This window comes from Cynoglossus semilaevis, chromosome 8 (assembly GCF_000523025.1).
Source record: "Cynoglossus semilaevis isolate Cse_v1.0 chromosome 8, Cse_v1.0, whole genome shotgun sequence".
Taxonomy (NCBI): Eukaryota; Metazoa; Chordata; class Actinopteri; order Pleuronectiformes; family Cynoglossidae; genus Cynoglossus; species Cynoglossus semilaevis.
In genome coordinates this window covers 26,746,851-26,763,498 of record NC_024314.1, presented here as the reverse complement: position 1 = coordinate 26,763,498, position 16,648 = coordinate 26,746,851, and the positions used below count along the sequence as shown (strand labels likewise).

General features: G+C 42.0%; 1 long non-coding RNA gene across 1 annotated transcript in view; it reads left to right on the top strand.

The window, feature by feature from the left end:
* The first annotated feature begins 3,385 nt into the window (after nt 1–3,385).
* LOC112487382 (uncharacterized) overlaps nt 3,386–16,648 on the top strand; it is a 52,319-nt gene continuing 39,056 nt past the window's right edge. The window contains exons 1-2 of the long non-coding RNA XR_003050435.1: nt 3,386–3,439; nt 3,570–3,660. This is a non-coding gene — a long non-coding RNA (uncharacterized LOC112487382). The remainder of the gene's footprint in view (nt 3,440–3,569; nt 3,661–16,648) is intronic.

Genomic DNA, 16,648 nt, shown 5'->3' with positions numbered 1-16,648 from the left:
GTGTCCCTGAGGCACAATCTGTACATATTTAAATTTTTTTTGTGTGTAATGGTATTTTAACTGCACTTTATTTCACCATTAACTGGAACCTCTGACATTAGTTCACTCAGTCACCTGGAAACCATGGTCAGTGTTCGCAAAAATTAAAAAAAACCAAAACATCAGTTATGTTTTGATGTATTTCTGTTGGGGCTGGTCATCACCTGCTGCTGTCGCTGTGGTCTTTTAACGCATCGCAGTCCTCGACATGTCAAATTCAACAAGTGCTCATTTGACTAATATTAATTAACAACTAATCTAATTCATTCTGAAGACATAAACAAACTCTGCACTTATTCCCTGTGATATTCCACGTATGTCAACACAGATGTAGTAGCTACAAACAACAAAAGTATGGAAGCCTCGACTCGTGTGTTTAGTATACGACTCCAGTCTGAGTCTGTGACTCAAAGTCAAAAATTAGTATGTTCAGATAGTTTGAAAAAAAAAAAAAACAGCATCTGAATAAGGCAGTGATTACAGCAGGAGGCGCCATTGTTTTTTTTCAGCAGGGTACGAAAAGTGGTGAACACAGTGGGCTTAAAGTTTTATTTTTATCTAATTACCTACAAAACCATCAGCTCAGGGCGGCTTGTAAAAGAAAGAGACCACCAGAATGTTATAGTAAAGAGTAATACCACTGTTATGTTGTGGTTCCACTGAACTTTATTTTCAACAATCAAACCTAACTCATATTCTAATTTAACATAGGACATATCCTTTCTATTAAAAAAGAACAGGTTGAGCCACTTTGTTAAAAATTATTAAGAAAAAAAAATAGTTGAATTCCCGCACCCCCTAGAAGGACCCGCCCCCCACTTTGAGAACCACCGAGCTACAGTAACCTCCACAATTCATTTGTAATGTTAATTCTCGTCTGTGCTTTTGTGTAAAGCCAGGTGACAGTGGTCTGGGTGCTGTAACACTGCTCCCAGAGGTTCAATGTGTAGGCTTTAAAAAACAAAAAATAAAAAATAAAAAGAATTCTATATATACTTTAAGACACCGTTCGCAAGATTGAAGCTGGTCTTTGCATTTGTAGAATGGTTTTGACGTGCAGACATAAAATGCCAAACTCAATCGGACTCTTTACTGTGTGTAGTGAAATCGACAGAGACCAGAGCCGAGACTGATCTCCAGATTTTTATTATGACAGAGGAGGCTCCGCTCTCATCGGCGCCTCCTGTGGCCCAGTTGTAAAAGCTGAAGAATTTTTTTTGTTTTTTGTTGTTTTTTGTTTGTTTTATTTTTGTTGTTGTTTTGTAAAAGTCAAACCACTGGTAAAAGCACGTCCTTGACATTCAAACATTTTGTTTTTCTTTTATTCTGAAGGTTTTTACTCTGTGAAAATTAGTTTTGAATCTTTAATCGCACTTATGTTATCATTTTTCAAGAGTTGTTTGACGAATCTGCCCCTCGGACTGACTGAGATGTCAAGGTTTCAATGTCTTCAAGTCCAGTTGTCATAACCACTGGACTGGATATGAAGTTACTACAGATGTAACTGACCAGTTCCAGTGTCCAGCTTTTTATTTTACATCAGCCACAGAAAGTCATTCTCCTTCGACATGTTTGTAATGTCGTGTTTTTTTTCTTTTTTTTTAGATATAAACATTGAATTTTGAACTGAACTGAAAAATGAGTAAATAATTTACGTCGTCAGTGAGTTGACGATCCTTCCAGTCTTAAAGCTTTTAACTTAAACCTTTTCTAATCTGATTCGTTTTCAAAATTTACTCCAGAGGAGTTGGAGAATCTTCACAGAATGCACTTGGATAAAGCACAGAATGTATTCTTTTTTTTTCTTATTTCTTTTTTTTGCCAAATCTTGAACTTTGTCTGCCATATTCTGCCTACGATTGTGTTTACAGAATGTTGTCTTTTTTTGTTTTGTTGTTGTTGTTAAAGAAACCAGTTTGAATTCCTTTGAGATGATGGAGTAATGAAGACTGGGTGGCTGCAGATTAGATGTCGGAGCTGGTTGGCTCATCCACGTCACGGTGACAGGAACAGTGTTTTTAAAACTGCATAGAGCTTGTAAATGTTTCATATCCAGTTCTAGTACTCTGCTTCACTGTCAGTGGTGTCGTACAGTAGCAGCGTGTCAGCAGATTTACAGGCTTTCTACACGGAGCACAGAGACGCCTCCCACGGACTCTGCCACGTTCATGCTCTTTTGACCTATTTTTTCGTTTGTCCACCGTGAGTTGATGCACATTTTTTTCAGATTGTAAAAGGCGGAAATAAAAAACCCAAAGTTGGACACTTGCTGTTTTTGTTTTAAATGAAATAAAAATGTGTGCTTCACTGTTCGACACATGAACGTGTCATTCAAATAAAAGAAAATACTTCTACCACTGAGGGTAAGTTGTAGTTCTTTGTCAACAGTAAGGTGGTCATATGACCGCCATTTAATACACACATTGTCTAATAATATCAACCACAACATTGTCGTTAGCATGATAGCTAGCATAGCACAACAGCTGTTTAAATTCACACTCGTCGATAAAAGAAATTAAGATTATTATTAAAATAATTGGGATTAAAATAAAGTTAAAATAATTTAAATTAAAATAATTAAAATAAAGGGAGAAATGGAAATCAATGATTTGCTGTCGCAATCGCTGAAAAAAGGACAAAGCTGAAAGAAAAATAAGAAAAGAGGATTGAAATAATGAACATATCTTACATTTTACATTTGTTAGTTTGTTATCAAATTAAAAAAAATTGTCTTATCCAAAAATAAACACAGTTATATTAATATGCTAGAAATAATGGAGAGAATTAAAGAAAATGACGTTGTTTGTAGGTGTGCTAAAAAGCTAAGCTAACATCCATTATCCACCGCTTATTCCAATGCGGGGTCGCATGGTGGCGCTGGAGCCAATCCCATTTCTTACTAAAAGTGGCTGTAAGAATGCCGGAGACCTCGAATCCCACATTTTAATGAACATTCAGATGATTTAATGAAGAGTTAATGTTTCTTCATCGTCAACCGTTAACAACCGAAGTGCTGTTTTTGTCCAGCACTGTCCTGTTTGTCCTGTTTTTTCCTGTCTCGGTGTACATGCTAATAATATACGGATATTATCGACGTGTAGAGTTTCCTGTCTCGGTGTACATGCTAATTAATATACGGATATTATCGACGTGTAGAGGGAAAAACGTCAAAATGACTCAAATATTTATGGCTGATCTAATGTCAATTTAAATATATGTACAATACGGTTGTTTTTAATGTTAATCTACAACAAGATTTTCGAGGTACAAATTTGCAGTACTTGCTTGTAGCCACATGAGGTCAGTGTAACTCTTTGAATGAAGTCCACATTGGTGCAGCTGCAATCAATTACTTCCTCTCCCTGAACTGATTGCTGCTGCAGTTGTTCGACGTGTGTATGTATGTACATATATTTTTTATTATTAAGTATTTTACCATATGTTTGGTCGTATAGCAATAAAAAACAAGTAACGTTTATTTTGTGATATATTTGTTGACTATTTGACCGAAGTTCTGCCTTAATTTGAAGGCCAACAAATACTACAACAAAAAGGAGTTTGGTGATTGTCGTCCAACAAATTGGTCCCGGTGCTCGGTCTTCAGGTTAAAGCAAGATTCGGGTAAGTGACCTGTGGTCTCCACCTGCTTCACACTGACACACCCGAATATTTAGACTAATAAGAAAAACAAAAACTAAGTTGAAAGTGTCTGCTACTTCTCTACTTTTGTTGTGCAGCTTAAGTGTTTTGTAAACACAGCGGAGCATTGACAAACCTGCTAAGATGACGTCATTCGTGTTAACGCCATCTTAGCGTTTTTCATCACTATGTATTATTAAATCCCAGATAATCTTCATTTATTTGTTTTTTATTTGTATTTTGCCCTTGTTACGGGTCGTCACAGCGATAGTCCAGATGATTTTTGCAACTTGCAACCGGGGATTTGGGAACAGTTAAAAAATACAAAAAAATAAAATAAAATAAATACAATGCAGACTAATGTAAATTAAAAAAGTAAAGTAAAACTTTTTATTATTTCTTTAACACCTAGTAGTAAAAGATTGATGGTCCATTCACCGCCTTGTGCCTGATTACGACTGTTTTATGGTAAAAAAAATAAATCATTTCTCCTCAATGGTTGCATATGGAACATCCAGTTCCAAAGCTGTACTAAATCATGATGAGAACCATCGCTACGACGCCCACTGCTGGAGCGAAAAAGTATTTTTTTCCCCTGTCCCCTTAGAATGAACAAAGCACAAACCCAAGCGTCTTTATTGGTCTCACTCTGGCTTTACAGAAGTTTTCTTCCTTGCTGACCTTTCCTGACACATGAATTCTCTCTCTCTCCTCACTCACATTTTTGTCCCTAAATGCTGCGTTCCATAACAGTACATCGGGCGCGTTAACACAGTTTAAATGACACCTCGGAGTCACTCGGAGCGTTGTGTCCACCCCGCTGCGGTGCTTGATGGATTCAGTGTATTTTTAGTCGGCGCCCGGACACAGTGGCAGACCAGACGCTTTTTATCATTTGTACACTGTGACAAAATGGTGACACAATTTGACAGATCCGCTCGGGCTCCTTGTCCACCGCACTGGATACTGTACTGCATGGAGTACATGTTGCAGTACATACAGTAGTAATAGGGATGTCCGATACTAACCTTTTACCGATATCCGATATGTTGATATTGTCCAAACATTTATTTATTTATTTGTACAAACTACTGTATGAGTATGACATTAATAAAATGAGCTGCAATGCTGCCATCTAGCGACTTTCACTTTAATATGCAGCCGGATATCCCCAAAACTATTTTTAGGACTCACATCATTCAGCGAAACCCAGGCGTTGCATTATCGGGTTTTTATTGTCGGAGGAAAAACCGATAACGATTCCTACAGATATTACATAAAATGCTAATATCGGGCCGATAATATCGTCCGGCCGATATTATTAGACAAGTGGTGGTATAGTAGTGTTAGCAGTATTAGTGTTGGTATTAGGAGAGGTCCCTGAGGTTCCTTAGTGCAGTGGTTGTCATGCATGCCTTACACATTTACCAAAAGGTTCAATTTTTCAGTATGGCCAGTAGGTGGTGTTTGGAGTTGTTGTGTTCAAAGTTATTTTGTAGATTATGTCTGCAAGTGTATGTGTGTGAGATGTGACCAGTCTCTGGCAGAGGGTTCATGACCTCTGAGTGATGGTGTGTGTGTGTGTGCGTGCTGCAGACAGACAGACAGACGGACACACAGCTGTCATGCCATCAGTCAAGAGTTAAATGGTGAAATGATGCATTCCTAAAGGACAGCAGACCAGTCTGGTCATACTTCTCCTCCAGCACCTGTCAGCACCCGGCGCAATTACTCACCTACACACACACACACACACACGGAGTGACCGTCTAGTCTCCTACCAGTTCTGTTTAGATTACTGCAGCAGTCGTGACTGACAGTCAGTGGCTATCGTTATACGAAAAGTACACAAACACCCATAAGTTCATGAGTTCATCCTGTCAGTGTTTGTCAAAGACGTCCGTGTGAGGTGAGTCAGAGACGCAAACAGGAACCCAGGGTCAGTGTGTGGTCAGAATGTTCAAATTTTAGTTCACATTTTCATCATCCTACCAACACGTTGGTCAGTCAGTGATGACTAACTCGATGTTGGTTCGTTTGAGGCTTGGAAAAAAAAGTCTAAGGAAGATATATATTAAAAAAAAAAATCTATCGCCATCTATTTGTTTTTGCAATGAACAATTTCATACTCTTCCACTAGGTGGCAGCAAATGCTACAAAAAATAAGAGACTCTTGTTAGATTTGTGTCTCGTGTCTTTCTTCAATCCCTGTGAGTATGTTAGTGTTGTGTTCAACTAAACAGGCCAAGATTTCACACTGTGTGAATAACTAGGAAATTGATCCTATGTTTTGGAATGAACATTTTAAACTTCCAGTCTGTAATCACAACCTGAATGTGATTGATCCTATGTTTTGGAATGAACAAATTCCAGTCTGTAATCACAACCTGAATGTATGAAAAAATATATTTAATGTGAGTTTAAATTTTCTCTACTCCCCGGCGTCCAAACAGACGTCATTCTTTGTCACACGTCCAAAAATAACCTTCAAGGACCTTAACTTTTCAGGGGGAGTCACACCATCCCACAGGCATGAAAACATCTCACTCCCCTCTGTTCTTTTCTCATTCACCATTCATGCGTTTTTATCTCCGGTGACTGAGCCGCGAGCCCATCTGCTCTGATGTCCAACTAAATTTAGTTAAAGACCCACAGTTGCCTCTTTGCTTTATTTCAACGGAGACATGAAACCGTGCACCACCTGAGCCCCGCTGGTAAACACTACACCACATGTTCTGATGAGCGGCATGTACTGTACTGGACTGTACCGTACCGTACCATACTGGACTGGCCTGGACTGGACTGGACTGGACTAGACTGGACTGGACTGTACTATACTGTATCGCACTGTACTGTACTGTACTGTACTAAACTGGACTGGACTGTACTGTACTGTACTGTACTGGACTGTACTGTACCGTACCATACTGGACTGGTGGATACTGGACTGGACTGTACTGGACTGGACTGTACTGTACCGTACCGTACCATACTGGACTGGACTGGACTGGACTGGACTGGACTAGACTGGACTGGACTGTACTATACTGTATCGGACTGTACTGTACTGTACTGTACTAAACTGGACTGGACTGTACTGTACTGTACTGTACTGGACTGGACTGTACTGGACTAAACTGGACTGGACTGGACTGGACTGTATTAGACTGTACTGTACTATATAATATATTAGATTGGTAAGAATGAGGTCGTTATGATAGGATATAAAAATGTTATATACCCAATAATAATTTGTGGTTGCTGTGATGTACTGATGAACTGTCCAGGGTGTTGTACCCCGTCCCTCGCTGTGGACAACATTTTTTTTTAGTAGTCATTTTTAGCAGTTCTTTGTGGAGATTTGAAGCAACAGCTACAATATTTTCAATGTACAGTAGAGGGCTCCACATTACTTCTATCTATGTACAAAAGGAGGGCTGCAGATCTAGTTTGAGAACCACTGCATTAATGTGACTTTGAAACACTACAAGTACGACGAGATTCTCTGTCTACAGTACAAATACTTTTTGTTTTCCTGGTTTAGATCCAGTAGATCCAAATACTGTATTAGCTGGACTATAAGTCGCATGTTTCGCATGTTTATTTTCACACTGACAGCCACTAGGGGGCAATCTAGGCTTGTGTTGAGTACCAGTATCAGCTACTCTTTTAAGTCTTTTTTTTTTCATCCTTTGGCTGGTGCGACTTATAGTGTGAAAAATACAGTGAGGAGTGAGGAAAATCACCCTTCTCCCTCCCCACTGTCACAGTCTTTATTATCCCTCAGGGAAGATCGTGACGAGAGAAAGTCGGGAAAAAGTTCTGGACCTAATTGGCAGCGGCAAAGTGTCAAAAATTGGCCTGTGAACCATATCTGTAACCCTCCCTGAGAAATGTTTTTATAAAAAAAAGAAAAGGAAAAAAAATGAGCCTTTTAATAAATAAGTGCGATCAGGTCAGCGATCTTTAACACAGTTGAAGTCTCATTCATCCACTTTGTCACGTGCACATCACGTGCACACTTTTCTCTCATGCCTAGAAACCAGCGTCTCAGAACATCATTATCACAGAGAAGCCGCAGTCGATGAGCTGATTAAACTTTGAAACACCTCACTGGATAAATTTAGATATTAATTAGAAAGAAAAAGAAAAAGAAGAAAAAAAAAAACCACATAATTTTCTCCAAACTGCTGTAGCCGCTTCACGAGTGAAGCTGCGGCGCCGCCGCCATTAATAATGGCCATTATGTGGAGACAAGGATGCTGACACAGAATTATTTACTAATGAATGTGAATTAGCTTAATTAATGGCCTCATTAACATAACTACTTATGTTCAATATATCACACAGATATGGTGGGACATTAAGCAGCTCAAGTGTCTCTCGTTTATTACGGTTCCGCCTCATTATATTTCCGTGCGTTAATATTTCACGACATGTTCTGCCGTCAAATGTTCATTATTATGTGTTTAAAATCTTCTTCTTTTGTCAAATCTTTAACGGTCGCCGTTTCCCTGATTAGGAATAAAAATTGTTAGTGCTGCTGCTAACGAGTGGGCAGTGGTCATAATTTAGTTGATTGGTATTTAGGCCAAAGAGTTTAGACGGAGAGTGTTGTACTGACACTAGGAGAAAGTGAGACATCAGTGAGATGTGCAGTCGGAGCGACAGATGGGTTCAGGTTAACAGTTGGGCTACATCAGGGAAGTGCACTGAGATTTGAATTATTTACGACGGCGATGGACGAGTTGACAGGTGTGATTAGGCCGAGAACCACGTAAATCCAAGCCAACAGGTGGCGCTGATATGTAGTCACACAACTAAAAGTTGTAAAAGTTAACCAATAATAATGATAATTATCCCTCCTTAACAAGTTATTGGCTATGTGTTAAAAATTACAAAAAAAAAATTAATTGATAAAGAGAATCATTTAATTGAAAACCTAGTTTTAAAAGTTTAATTTACTATTAAATTGACCGTGACGTCACCTGATGTTACTGTGATGTGTCCTCATGAACGGATCAATTTCAAACATTCTTTTCTTAATTCTGGTGCCTGGGGACCTGCGAACAAGTGTTAGTAAAAAAAAAGTGGAATTAATTTTGCAGCTAATTGGATATTTTATTCCAAATGTTTTCCAGGCATTTTAGACAAAAAAAAAAAAAAAATCTCATCAAGTCATTAAGCGAACCTCCGACTGCAGGTTGAACATGTTCACTCAGTATGCAGTTTAAATGATCTGCTGCTGACCAAGCCTACGGAGGAGGCCGCTCATGAATATTTAAACAGAAGTTTGCTCGTGGCACCATGAACTGTTTTACCCTCACAGAAGGAGGCGCTCATGCATGTAAAGTTCCTGACTTCACACACACACACACACACACCAGCACGTGAAAGTCCGCCGCCGCCACTGCCCGGCTGCACCTGAGCCATGAAACACACTCGGACCAAAGTCCCAGTTACACACACTCGCATAAACACACACCTACACATGTATTCACACACACATATATATATATATATATATAATTTGATGAATTGGATGCTAATGAGCTAGCATGGTGTTCACCCGACATGCATGGTGATAGTGGTCCCATAGGGGGCAGCAACTGCCGTCTGCTTGTAATGATGACAGAGAGAGAGAGAGAGAGAGAGAGAGAGACTACTTCTTATGCTAAGCTAACAGCCCTTCAGTACATCCTCTCGTGGAGATGATAGAACATTTTAAACATAGTCAGGACGGAGCTCCTGTTCTGCTAACCGTCCACAAACATGCGGCCCGTGGCCTGGATGCGGGCAGCGGGCGTCCATGTTTTTGTGCGTCTTGATATGTACAATTTCACGTGACCTGGCCGGTCTACTTCACTCCTCCTCTTCTTCTGTTGTTAAACGACAGCGGNNNCACACAGACCTCAGGGTAAAACCAGCACCGGGGCAGATTGTCTTAGCACCGGGGCAGGAACACACCTGTTTCCTCTCAGCAGCTAATTCAGCAGCTCCGTTTCCATGGGCTGCTCTGAGCCCAGGACACCAGGCGAGGGTGATAAAACAACACCTGCTCCTGCTGCTGCTGTGGTTTCTCCTCCACTGACACTGATGCAGTGTCATCGAGCTGCTGAGCCGAGATTTACTGTTCTCTCTCTCTGTGTGTGAATGGAGACGTTTGGGTTTTTCATCACTAAGTTGCTGCTTATAAACCTGTGAACGTATGGATTTTGCCCCTCGGAGTCCTGTTGGTTTTTTATTTATATATATATATATATTAAAATAAATCAGGTGGATGAGTGAAGTTGTTTAACATTTACCTGATTTTAGTTGGAATATTGAACACAGCCCGAGGCTGAGAATCTGCTCGCTGCACTCCAGGTCATAAATTTAAGCCTGGGTTACAAACAATGGGATTAAAAAAATAAAGGTTTCTTATAATAAAATGTGCAAAGAGGGAAATTAACCTGAAAGAGTTCAGTTCTAACAGAAAACCTGTTTGACTGAAGTAAAAGATTCTCATCTGCGTGACAGGAATTTTGGCTTTTCAAAGAATCAAATTAGAACCGTCTCTAATTTTTTTTTTTTTTTTTTTTGTCTGATTCCATCCCGTACTTGACCCTCGAGACTTTGTCAACATTAGCCCCGGCTCTTCCTTTTACTTTCCTGTCTTCCAGGAAATGATCCTCCAGCCTCTGTGTTTGGTGTTGATTGTTTTACACGGTGTGTTTTGGAGTGTGAGTCGTGATCTGGATGAACAGAACTGGGAAGAATCCTGATGTGGTTATTCCTGTCACATTTCAACAGAGAACAGAGTGGGGGGTGGGGGGGGGGAGTAGGTGTCAGACCACCGCAGAGACACGGTCGAGGCCACAAGGTCATGAGCTGAAGAGCTGAGGAGTATTTGTCAGAGGAGGCATCAGAGGTGTTGTAGTGAGTTTTATTTTGGGATTCAGCCCATACTATAAGTGGAACAAATGGGTCTTTCTATTTGGCCCATCTGGTGTGCAATTATGGGCTGAATGCTTTTGTTGAGTTGGCTTGTTGACAGTCAGGTACCAGTACGGCTGAAAAAGTAACAACAATGATCTGACCCACAACACAAACCTACAGCAAATATGGGTCACATATATGGCTGAAAAATTCCAATTCCGTGTAATAACATTTAGGCCACATTTACCAGGTGACTATTGGCATTCTTACCTTCTTGGCAACATATAGTAAGGGTCAGAAGTGTTGCATGTTGTGGCCCACATTTGCCTGCACCAGGAATAGTGTCCCATTTGACAGGGTTATATATACAGTATATATACATGATGTACCGTTGTCCATCAGTTCAGCACCAACAAAAGAACCACATGGGCCACAAGTGGTAACGGTGAGAGAGATTTGGATGTAGCCAACTGTCTGGAAATCCAGAAAAAGTAGACTGCTTAAACAGAAAGAATAAAAAAATAAATGATCAGAAGGTTGTGGCCCACAGCTAGAGGCAAATGTGGCCCACAGCTAGAGACAAATGTGGCCCACATTAACAGACAAATGTGGGCCACCGTTAAAGACAGTTGTGGCCTACAGTTGGAGACAAATGTGGCCCACAGTTAGACAGTTGTGGCGCACATTTAGAGACAAATGTGGCCCACTGTTAGAGACAAATGTGGCCTACAGTTAGTGACAAATGTGGCCCACAGTTAGAGACAAATGTGGCCTACAGTTAGTGACAAATGTGGCCCACAGTTAGAGACAAATGTGGCCTACAGTTAGTGACAAATGTGGCCCACAGTTAGAGACAAATGTGGCCTACAGTTAGAGACAAATGTGGCCCACAGTTAGAGACAAATGTCACCTAAGTGTGGCCCGAATTTAGACGTTAAATTTGGGCCACATTTAACAGGATGTATATACAGACAGACTAAACCAAGTACGTTCACTTTATATGAGTAAATATATATTTAATGTTTTCAGTGTTGGTCCAGTAAATCACTTTAACTTTGACATTTGAAAAGAAGCCAAAAAAGTGTGGACACCTGGAGTAAAAGTTTTTTTTTTTTTTTCTTTTAATCCTCCGGCCTGTTAGCGACCGAGTGAACATTAGAAAAAAAACATTTAATTCTAGTGAGTTTGAAAAGTGCTAGACCAAGCACCTTAGAGCAGGGGGGTGAGGAGGGGTGAGGAGGGTTGGGGGGGGGGGTCGCCCTTTTGGGGCCTTCCAAGGCCTAGGCAGGGAGTGATGAAGAGCTGGCTGCTCGCTCAGAACTGCTTACCTTCATCATCACGGCCGTGCCGGGAAGTCAGCGTTTGTCTGTGCCAATTTAAATATGTGAACTGCTCGTTTTTTGTTTTTTTTTAACTTCACTTTCTGTGGCTGCCTGTGTGTGAAATTTATCAGTGATTTTTCCCTTTGATTTATTTATTTTTTTGTAAATGTCTAAATAATGTTATGACCATGCAGGACACTGCAGATTATTATTATTATTATTATTTTCTCTCCCAGCCACTTGGTGGCAGTCTCAGAACACAGTAGATGTGAGAGCTAGTGTGTGTGTGTGTCCCATTCTGTAGCATTTATGTGTTTGTGTGGATAAATAAACCTATTCATAGGAAGAAGAGCAGCATTATTAGGAAATTATAACATTTACAGCCACGTTTGAACACAGAGTGAAGCAGTTTGACCTCCAGCCCCGGGAACAGACGGAGGAGGCTGCAGTATCTGGCACTGCATTTGGGAATGTTAAAAAAAAAAAGGCACTGTTTGAAAGCTAATGTTGTTCAAGTGAAGTGGTGCTTTAGAATGTGGAGCATTCAGTTGAAGGATTTCTCTTATTAAGACAAGTTGAAATTGGTTATTGATTATTGATTTTTTTTTTTTTAAGAAAAATTGCTAAATTTAAGACCAGGTAAAGTTTGAAATAAACAGAAAGCAAAACCTGTAGTGAGATTAAAGATAGATTAGCGTCCAGGGCCCAATCTATAGATTTTGGCCCCTGATTGGACAGCACCGGGAGCCTTAAAAAAAAGTAAACTATCAGCGTCTTAAAATATTTGGTCAGCTGTCGTATCGAGTAGGAGAGCAGAGTATCGGATCATCAGGCTCCTCCTCCTCTGGGGGCTGTTAATGGATTAGCATGATGTGCTATTGTCTCAGAAGAAAAGCTGGCCTTGCCCCCTCAGTTTTGGGATTTCCTTGTAGACACGAAGCTGCCGAAGGAGCCAGCGGACCAGCAGGTGCTGGAGATGAAGATGAAAGGAGGGGAGAAGGGCTGTAATCAGAGTGTCTCCTCCGGTCACACCTCGGATCCATCTTCTCTCCTCCACCAGCTCATGACTCCTAAACCACAACCAACCACCACATAAATCACAATCGGCTGCAAGTCGCCTCTCAGCGCCGCGCTGCACCGCACCGCGGATCCAGAGAAGATGAGGGGACGGAAGGGCAGAGAAACAAAGGTTGCCTTGAGTCTTGGTCACGGTCCTATCTGGGCTTTGACTTGTAGGTGGACGGGAGCTAGGGACGAGAGGGGGGGTGGGGGGCAGTAGGCACACCCCCTACTTCCAGTCCATCTCCAGTTCTACCTCCAGGAACCTCTGAGATGAATGAAGACGGATGGAGGGTTGACACAGTAATGGCCGCCTCTCGTCTCCACCGTCCTGCTGTGAGACCTGTAGCTGAAGGACAGCTGTCCTCCCTCGGTCCAGTCTTCGTTATTAGTCTCAGTTTACCCGCGGCGTTAACTTCGTTCGGTTTCTCTAACCCTTTCTCTGAGCTCTCGTTGGCCGTGACAGAAAAAAAAAAAATCAAAAGTTTCATTGTTTAATCCAGAGCTGCTGAAATGCTTCATAATTAGAAAACAGTTCATAATTACAGCGGTCACAGCCGGTTGGCTCGCTCACTCTGAGGCTCCACATGGGATGGCGGCCTCCTCCAGTGTGTGTGTGTGTGTGTGTGTGTGTGTGATTCTGTAGCATTTATGTGTTTGTGTGGATAAATAAACCTATTCATAGGAAGAAGAGCAGCATTATTAGGAAATTATAACATTTACAGCCACGTTTGAACACAGAGTGAAGCAGTTTGACCTCCAGCCCCGGGAACAGACGGAGGAGGCTGCAGTATCTGGCACTGCATTTGGGAATGTTAAAAAAAAAAAAGGCACTGTTTGAAAGCTAATGTTGTTCAAGTGAAGTGGTGTTTTAGAATGTGGAGCATTCAGTTGAAGGATTTCTCTTGTTAAGACAAGTTGAAATTGGTTATTGATTATTGATATTTTTTTTTAAGAAAAAGTGCTAAATTTAAGACCAGGTAAAGTTTGAAATAAACAGAAAGCAAAACCTGTAGTGAGATTAAAGATTGATTAGCGTCCAGGGCCCAATCTATAGATTTTGGCCCCTGATTGGACAGCACCGGGAGCCTTAAAAAAAAGTAAACTATCAGCGTCTTAAAATATTTGGTCAGCTGTCGTATCGAGTAGGAGAGCAGAGTATCGGATCATCAGGCTCCTCCTCCTCTGGGGGCTGTTAATGGATTAGCATGATGTGCTATTGTCTCAGAAGAAAAGCTGGCCTTGCCCCCTCAGTTTTGGGATTTCCTTGTAGACACGAAGCTGCCGAAGGAGCCAGCGGACCAGCAGGTGCTGGAGATGAAGATGAAAGGAGGGGAGAAGGGCTGTAATCAGAGTGTCTCCTCCGGTCACACCTCGGATCCATCTTCTCTCCTCCACCAGCTCATGACTCCTAAACCACAACCAACCACCACATAAATCACAATCGGCTGCAAGTCGCCTCTCAGCGCCGCGCTGCACCGCACCGCGGATCCAGAGAAGATGAGGGGACGGAAGGGCAGAGAAACAAAGGTTGCCTTGAGTCTTGGTCACGGTCCTATCTGGGCTTTGACTTGTAGGTGGACGGGAGCTAGGGACGAGAGGGGGGGTGGGGGGCAGTAGGCACACCCCCTACTTCCAGTCCATCTCCAGTTCTACCTCCAGGAACCTCTGAGATGAATGAAGACGGATGGAGGGTTGACACAGTAATGGCCGCCTCTCGTCTCCACCGTCCTGCTGTGAGACCTGTAGCTGAAGGACAGCTGTCCTCCCTCGGTCCAGTCTTCGTTATTAGTCTCAGTTTACCCGCGGCGTTAACTTCGTTCGGTTTCTCTAACCCTTTCTCTGAGCTCTCGTTGGCCGTGACAGAAAAAAAAAAAATCAAAAGTTTCATTGTTTAATCCAGAGCTGCTGAAATGCTTCATAATTAGAAAACAGTTCATAATTACAGCGGTCACAGCCGGTTGGCTCGCTCACTCTGAGGCTCCACATGGGATGGCGGCCTCCTCCAGTGTGTGTGTGTGTGTGTGTGTGTGTGTGTGTGTGTGTGAGAGCTGGCCTCATATAGGTCAGGCTGAAGCAGGGAAGGAGAACAGATGTGCCGCCCCGTCCTGCCGATCCACCAGCTGGGTGTGCTGTCAGAAAATACATCCATGAAAGTGAGAACATGGCAGAAAACAAACGTCGATGTTTTTCCTCCGCTCCAGCTCGTACCGCGGCGCTAAAAGCGCTCCTCTTTGCCCCGTTACCCCGTTATTCAAATCTGCAACAACAACTCACAGCGCGGTTTCTTCCAGGGTCTGCGTTCAAAGGCCGCAGTCGGCGACCGATGTGTTGCTGAGCAACGTTATTTCCTTGTCAGAGTTTTAATAAACATTTTGTGTGGGAGTTTCTCACGTCCCTCGGAGAATAAATGAAAACAACGAGGCTTCCGACAAATGTGTTTCAGCTCCACACGGAGACAGATCTTTGCGCTTCCTGAATCTTGAAGTAGATTTTCGTTAACGTTAAAAAAAGAGTTCTCTGACTGTGGTTGATTAATTAAGGCTTTGTTTGTCTTTTTCTTCCCTTGTTAGCATTGATGCTAATGTTGTTGCTGTCATGAACGTGGCTAAAGACCTTTTATCTGAATACATTGAACTGGACGTATCCGATACCTAAGCTTTTAAGACATCTGACAAAGCAGGAAAGTGTGATCAGTGGTGTTTTTTCATACCTTTGCTCAGCGGTTCCCAAAGTGGGGGGCGTGGCTAATTTTTCCTATGATTCCTATGTTCAAGGAGAAAAGCATTTTTGTAGAAATTAGAAGTCTTAGATAAAGGTTTCAGGGCAGTGTTTTTCATTCTTGGGTTGTGACCCCATGTGGTGTCCCCTGGAATTAAAATAGGGTCATCTGTGATGTCTAGTAATTTCTTTGAAAATGGCTCATTATTACTCTTTTTTTTAATAATTTTTTGTGGGGTCGTCAGAAATTTGTTACATCAAATTGGTGTCACGAGCCAAAAAAATGGTCAGGAACCACCGTTTTAGCTAATAGCTACTGACGTGTTGATGTAAAGGAGCTCAACTATTGTCCTGTCTACAAAAGGGGGCGCTGCAGAAAAGGTTTTGACTGTGAGTTTTAAAATCCAGATTCCATTTTCGATCGTACTCGTGATCTACGTACTCCGATCAGGTTTTCACGATCAAGTCCGATTGAAGTCAAACGATCCGAGTGTTTCGGAGTATTTTCTCAGACTGAAGGAACCCAGGAGGTTTGAATCCTCTCTAATGATGGTGGAATATTCCAGGTCACACCTTGGGTGATGTTTACCTGGGTGTCCTGCCAAGGCAGATGCAGCTGGACGTCCCACCCCCTTGTCCCCCCCCAGTTGTCCACAGTTGTCCTCTGTGGTCTCAGTGTCTGCCACTTGGACACTGTCTCTCCTGTGGTACCTGAGCATGTTAGTGACAACAGCCACGGGAGTGGAAAGTGGACATCTGGTGCACCTGTCCAACAGAGTGTGTGTGTGTGAGTGTGTGTGTGTGTGTGTGTGTGTGTGTGTGTGTGTTGGCAGTGATGCGTGCTGAGGCTCAGGATCACTGAGACCTGACTACTGGCCCACCAGCCAACTGGCCGACCATATGGATGGAAAGTGCTCTGCTCTCTACACTCCACTCACCCGCCTTTGTCA